Consider the following 6,699-nt stretch of genomic DNA (forward strand, 5'->3'; position numbering starts at 1 on the left):
GAAGGCAAAAGGTTTCCTGGAACTTCCCCCTCAACCTCAGAAATCTTCAGCTTACTTCTCCAAGGCTGAAACTTACACCACTCCCAGGTGTAAGCAAGGCTAGGAAAACAAAATACATGGGAATAGTTGGTTTTCCCACCCCAGAAGCAGGCAAGTGAGAGGCAAGTTGGCAATGAGTGTTGGTCTGCCAAGTTTTAGGGTTTGCCACAGTGAAAACCAGGAAACACCAAAATATTCAAGAATGCAAGACGGACTAAGTGTAACGTGCCATATGAATCCCAGGTAGCTGTTAAAATCTGTGGTACAGAAAAATACTTAGTGGCATCATGCAAAATTATTCATAAAATGTTATCAACTAAAAAATTAACATATATAACAACAGATGAGAAAACATCAAATTCGTTGGGGTGACCTAAGTTTAGATAGATTTTTTAAAAATAAATTTATTTATTTATTTATTTATGGCTGGGTTGGGTCTACCTTGCTGCGCGCGGGCTTTTCTCTAGTTGCGGCGGGTGGGGGCTACTCTTCATTGCGGGGCACGGGCTTCTCATTGCGGTGGGTTCTCTTGTTGCGGAGCATGGGCTCTAGGCGCGCGGGCTTCAGTAGTTGTGGCATACAGGCTCAGTAGTTGTGGCTCGTGGGCTCTAGAGCACAGGCTCAGCAGTTGTGGCACATGGCCTTAGTTGCTCCGCGGCATGTGGGATCTTCCCGGACCAGGGCTTGAACCCGTGTCCCCTGCATTGGCAGGCAGATTCTTAACCACTGCGCCACCAGGCAAGCCCTAGATAGATTTTTAAAAGTTAAATAGATATATGCAAAAAGAAAAAAACTGGAACTTATACTCTGAAAATGTTGACTTAGGTTGGGTTTTCCAGGAAACAGACTCTGAGGCAGAGATTTGCTTGCAGCTGGCTTAGTGGAGAGTGCTCTGAGGAGCAGCACCTGTTGCGCAGGCAGGACTGGGCAGAGGGAGAAGGTGAACTGCAGGGCAGATGCCACAGAGGCTTTAATTGGTTCCATTGGAAGTTCTGAAGCTGAATGTCCCAGACTGTCCCAACTGAGGGACTGTGCCTTGTACCTCCACAAGTGATCAGTCATGGCATTTGGACTGTCCTCAGGGAGGGGATATAACCTAGCGTGAGGCAGTTTCCTTCACAGAGGCAATTTTGGAGAAGAATTCAACTGTGAGTCATCAGCAGCCAACATTCTTGGCAGCTGTATCTTGAGATCTGGGCAGCACACCGCAGCGTCCACCAGAAATGTCAACAGTGATTATCTCTGGGTCTGGGGATTAAGGTTGGTTTTCTCTCTTTTTAAAAATACTTTCCAAATTTTCCATAATGAATATAACATTGTTCTAAGCATTAAATGAGTTAATTCATAGAAGGCAGTTAGCACAGTTCCTGGAATTTATTAAACACTCAAAAAATTTAGCTATAATTATTTTGTATTTATATATATATATATACATGTTCGTGTAACATTTTAAAGAGAAAACATAAATATGGATATTGTCAAGAAGAACGTATGAAATAGGATTAAAATAATAACAGAACTTGCTGTTCCTTTTGGCTTATTATTTGGCTGCACTGGGTCTTAGTTGCAGCACGTGGGATCTTTGTTGCCGTATGTGGGATCTTCGTTGCAGTGTGCGGAATCTTTAGTTGCAGCATATGGGATCCTTAGTTGGGGCATGCAGGATCTAGTTCGCTGATCAGGGATCGAAACCCGGGCCCCCTGCACTGGGAGCTTGGAGTTTTAACCACTGGACCACCAGGGAAGTCCCTGGCTTATTTTTTTTTAAATCTGTGTTTTAATCTGTGACATTCTTTCTTATGACATTGTTTCTTTCCGGCATGTCCAACAGAACTTTATGTAACAGCAGAAATTTCAGGGACTTCCCTGGCAGTCCAGTGGTTAACACCCCACGTTCCCAATGCAGGGGCCATGGGTTCGATCCCTGGTCAGGGAACTAAGATTCTGTATGCCGCACGGTCAGTGTCTGTGCTGCCCAATATGGTAGCCACTAGGCACAGGTGGCCGCTAAGCACTGGAAATGTAGTAGAGCAAATGAAAAGCCAAATTTTAAATTTTATTTAGTTCCAATTCATTCAAATGTAAATAGCCACATATTGCTAGTGGCTACCATACTGGACAACGCAGCTCTATACCAGTATTAGGCAATGGTTATTTAGAGAATAGATCTAAAATATTCTTTCTCTAAGTTTGGATTCGTTCCTCAACTCACTACCCTGTATAATCTCCTACTTGTGATTTCAAAATCACATTTTATTTACATGTGTAGAAAAACAAAATGGGAAGAGTTAATTAAGTGTACAAAAAAGGGTTGTTGGCGGTGGTGGTGGTCAGACTTCTAAAATATACAACAGGGAAAGTAATTTAGTTGAAAGGTGCTAAAGAGCTACATAATGTATTGCTAACTGTATGGTATCTTTTAGTAAATAATCCAAAGAGAAAATGAAAGAGGTTGTTCCATATCATATATCTGGCTCCTCTTCGTAAGCTAAAAGAGACTTCTCACCAAAATCATACTTTTCAACCATACTGTCCATATAAAAAGGGAGATAACTGCAGAAACAATTTGAAAATGCCTGAATAACAATGTGGAAGTCTCTTACCTCTTAGATGGGAGGCATATGTATATGGTGGGAGACATATGTATCTGGGGATAACTCACTAACAGCAGCCAAGTTTGTGGAGAAAAGAGACACACAGATCTTGGTTTTCATCTCACCCTGCGAGTTACTGGCTGTGCGTACTTTGAACAAATTACTTAACTTCTCCATAATCAAATGGTGATAGCTACACCTGCCTTGAAGATGAGTTGAAAGATTAGTGATATGTAAAGCACCTGGCATATAGTAAGTGCTAAATCAATGACAGTTTTATTATTATGTTAGTATAATGTGAAGAAAACAGATCAGCAAAAAGGAAGTAAGCCCAAATACTTAAAAACTGGGGTAGGAATTAACTGGAATAATCATTAAATTGTAAAATTATTTTTGGTATATTTTGTTTTATGTGTATTTCAACCACACAAAATTTAGTCAACTGTTTATCAAATGAATGAAAAAAATGGATGTTTGAATAAATGAATGAATAAATGCCTTGCCTGTTTTTAATATCATTTTGCCTCCCAAATCGGTTGTTATCACTAAAATGGTTTTGTCACTGGCATTGTCACTAGGGATATTTTCAAAGACTCTGTAAAGAGCAGTATCAAATCAATGGTCTTTTCTAGACTTAACAGGAGAGATTAGGGCTGATGTTAAGAAACAACTTCTTGAGCAATATTACTAATGGAGCAGTTAAGAGCTTCCATCCTCAGATATTTTTAAGAAGACAGATAATACTCCATGCTGGAAATGTCATCATCATCTGCGGTAGCTAGCTTCCAGGGTAGCCTCCACTGAACCTTACTTCCTAACCTTCATGTCTTTCCCTAGTCTGCCCGAAGTCAATCAAGGATGGTCCTGAATATGGCTGAGGTGATGTATGACTTCCAAGGCTATGTCGTAAGAAGCGTTGCAGCTTCTGCTCTGGTCGATCAGATTGATCACGTGCTCCAGGATAAGCCAGTAGCCATGCTGTGAGGAGGACACTCAAGCCATCCCAGGGAGAGGCCCATGTGGCCAACAGCCTGTGACAATCCACTGGACATGTAAGAGAGCCACCTTGAAAGCAGGCTCTCCAGCTTCAAACAAGTCTTCAGATGACCACAGCCCTAGCCAACATCTGACTGCAACCTTATGAAACACTGAAACAGAAATGCCCAGTTGAGCCACTCTTGAATTCCTGACTCACAGAAATTGTGAGAGGGAATATATGACTTTTATTGTTTTAAGTCACTAAGCTTTGGGGTTATTTGATATGGAGTCAATATATCATCATTGGCAAACATTTATTGCTACTGTCCAAAATGTCCTGCTAATGGGCTGAACCAGATGACCATTTTTTTTTTGAACCAGATGACCATTTAAGGTAACTTCTATCTTTGTAACATCAACGTTTTAACAGCTTATCATGTCGTTAACTCAGTATCTTTTTCCTATAAAATTCCTATGAGACAAGGAGAATCAGCCAATCAAATATTTAACAAACATCCATTAAGCCTGTGGAATTAAAGAACATCAGCTAAAACTGGAGTCAGGACACACCTGTAGGGAGAGCTCTCACAGCCGTGCATCATCAATTACTCCAAATTCGAAGAGACATACCCCTACATCTCTCCCACAGGAAGGTACTCCCTACTTTACTATCCAGAAGGAAGAAGAAAACCATCTTTCTGGCCAACCACAGCCCAGCCAATCAGAGACTGTAGCACCCCGACCAATGAGAAGCCTCTATACTTTGGACTGCCAGCTTCCTCCGGTGAACTCTTTAGTTATGATAGCCCCTACCAAGGCCCCCCTTTTCCCTATAAAAGCAAGCTCCCCTTCCATGTTCTCTGGATTTGCCTGTGGTCCACCACAGTTCCCATAACCTGAATTGCAATTCCTCTGGCTATTCCCAAATAAACTTGTTTTGCTGGTAGAATAACTGGCTATTATTAAAGATGATAAATTCAAGATATTTATTACTCTAGGTGCTCTGCTGATTAAAAGGTACGATGATACTAATGATAAAAATAACAATAATAGTAACAATAATAAGCATTACTAATATTTATTAAGCATCTACTTTAGACACTGTGCATATACTCTCATTTAACCTTAATATACATCGCCAAATGTTTTCCAGGAAGGTCATACCAAATTACACACCCATCTGCAGTGTATAAGAACAGAGTCACTGCATGTTTACCAGCACTTAAAAACATTTTTTAAAAAATCTGATAGGTGAAAAATACAATAGTTTAATCTGCATTTCTATGATTCCTAGATCTTGACATGTTAAGCACATCAAACCTTTATCTGACATACATTACAAATATTTTCCCCCCAGGTTGGTATTGCGATTTTTTGAAATTTTTACAGTCAAGCCAATCTCTTCCTTTGTAATTTCTTCCAATTCTTTTGTAATTAGGTTCTTCTCTATTTCTAGATCAATTAAATTTTCACTTGTATTTCCTTCTAGTTTGTTTATGGTTTTTTGTTTTTTTGAGTTTACACAGTAATTTATTCTGTTAGACTTTTTTTTTTTCTTCTCTATTTTTTTAAGTGGAGTATAGTTGCTTTACACGGCTTTGTCAGTTTTATGTTTTGTTTTTTACACATGTAATTATTTTTTGTTGCAGGATACAGGGCAAAAGTCTTTTTCCCCCCATAATCATGTCTCCTTCACTTATAAATTGAATAAGTTTTCTTTTCCCCACTGATTTATGATGCCACCTTTACTATCTAAGGAATTCTTATATTACTTGAGTATGTTTATGGTCTTTATAACACTCTTTCACTGTCTGTCGGTTTTGGTGCTAGTACTGCACTTTTTTGATTACTTACATCTACTCATTCACTAAGGACCACAACATTCTCTTCCAGGAAGCCTCCCTGATTCTCCCAAAAAGATACCATTGCTGCCTCCTTTTTCAACTGTATAACATATAAAATTTCACCTTATATCACAGTTAACAAAGTTGATCTTACCCAATTATATTCTTGAGAGCAAACAACAGGTATGCTATATATTCATTAAAATCAAATTATGGGATTTGCATTAAAAGGTAACGATGGCAGAACCGATATCGTTTGACAAAAAAATGAAAATAGGCCAATTCCCTCATTTGTCTAACAAAAATCATTGTGCCATCCATGATGAAAAAATTATAAAGGTGAATGAACCCTAGATTGTGCTTTAGGGAGTTTACTTAGTAGGGGAAAGACACATAAAAATATACGTGCTTAAATACACTATGACTAAAGAGTATAAAATAAAAGAAGAAAGAGAAAGGCAAAAACTAAGCGAGCAGTGGGGTAGTGTTTCAAGCAGTGGACATACCTATGAGCTGGGTTTATGGTGTTTCTTAAATGTTCGAGGATTTGTAATTAATCTGAATGACAAAGCGCATCAATTCAGATTCTTCAGCAGAAGTCACATTAACGTAGCCTTCATTCTGAGAACTTTTTAAGGAAGCCTAATATAGTGTGGGTAGTACGGCGAAGCCTAGGAGCAGCTCTGCTCGGAAGCCCTTTCGTTAGCACGAACCCGAGATGACTAGAACCTGACAGAGGCGTGAATTAACCCACCACGGGTGAAAACCAGACATGGGGGTGAGAGATAAACCTTACCCACCTGAGGCTTCTACTCTATAAACCACTTACTGGAGTTGGTTTAAAAGCAATGAGGACTACAGACCCCTTGTTGTGAGAGCCAGCACAGTTCCAGGCCCAAGGCTCACCGCGCCGCGCGCCTCAGGCCCCAGCCGAGCCCCGGCCAGATGTTAGGACAAGAACTACTGACGTCACGGAAACGTGACGTCACCAGCACTGACGCAGTCTAACAGGGAGGGGCCTCTCAGCTCACCTCAGAACGCCGTCAGCTCCACGGAGCAGCGAGGTGGCCGCCTCGCGCTCTGCCCTGAGGGTCCGAATAGTCAGAGCTGCGGGAACCGAAGCGCTGGAGTCGCTCAGGAGCTAAGCAGCGGCCATCCCTCTCCCGCCTTGACCCTTATCCGCGTCCTCTCTAACGCCCAGGCGCGGTTCAGGCGGCCGCGCGCTCACGAGCCCGCCGCTTGCG

At 41.0% G+C, this 6,699-nt stretch overlaps 1 protein-coding gene across 2 annotated transcripts in view; it reads right to left on the bottom strand.

The window, feature by feature from the left end:
• The window catches only part of XPOT (exportin for tRNA), a 148,566-nt gene extending 141,933 nt beyond the window's left edge, over positions 1–6,633 (bottom strand). Inside the window, exon 1 of one of the 2 annotated variants that reach the window (XM_057557664.1) lies at positions 6,487–6,633. The gene's annotated coding sequence lies outside the window, so the exon portion shown is untranslated. The remainder of the gene's footprint in view (positions 1–6,486) is intronic. The other variant, XM_057557663.1, reaches the window with a different exon arrangement.
• Positions 6,634–6,699: the final 66 nt, after the last annotated feature.

The sequence above is a fragment of the Balaenoptera acutorostrata genome, chromosome 11, assembly GCF_949987535.1.
Source record: "Balaenoptera acutorostrata chromosome 11, mBalAcu1.1, whole genome shotgun sequence".
Taxonomy (NCBI): Eukaryota; Metazoa; Chordata; class Mammalia; order Artiodactyla; family Balaenopteridae; genus Balaenoptera; species Balaenoptera acutorostrata.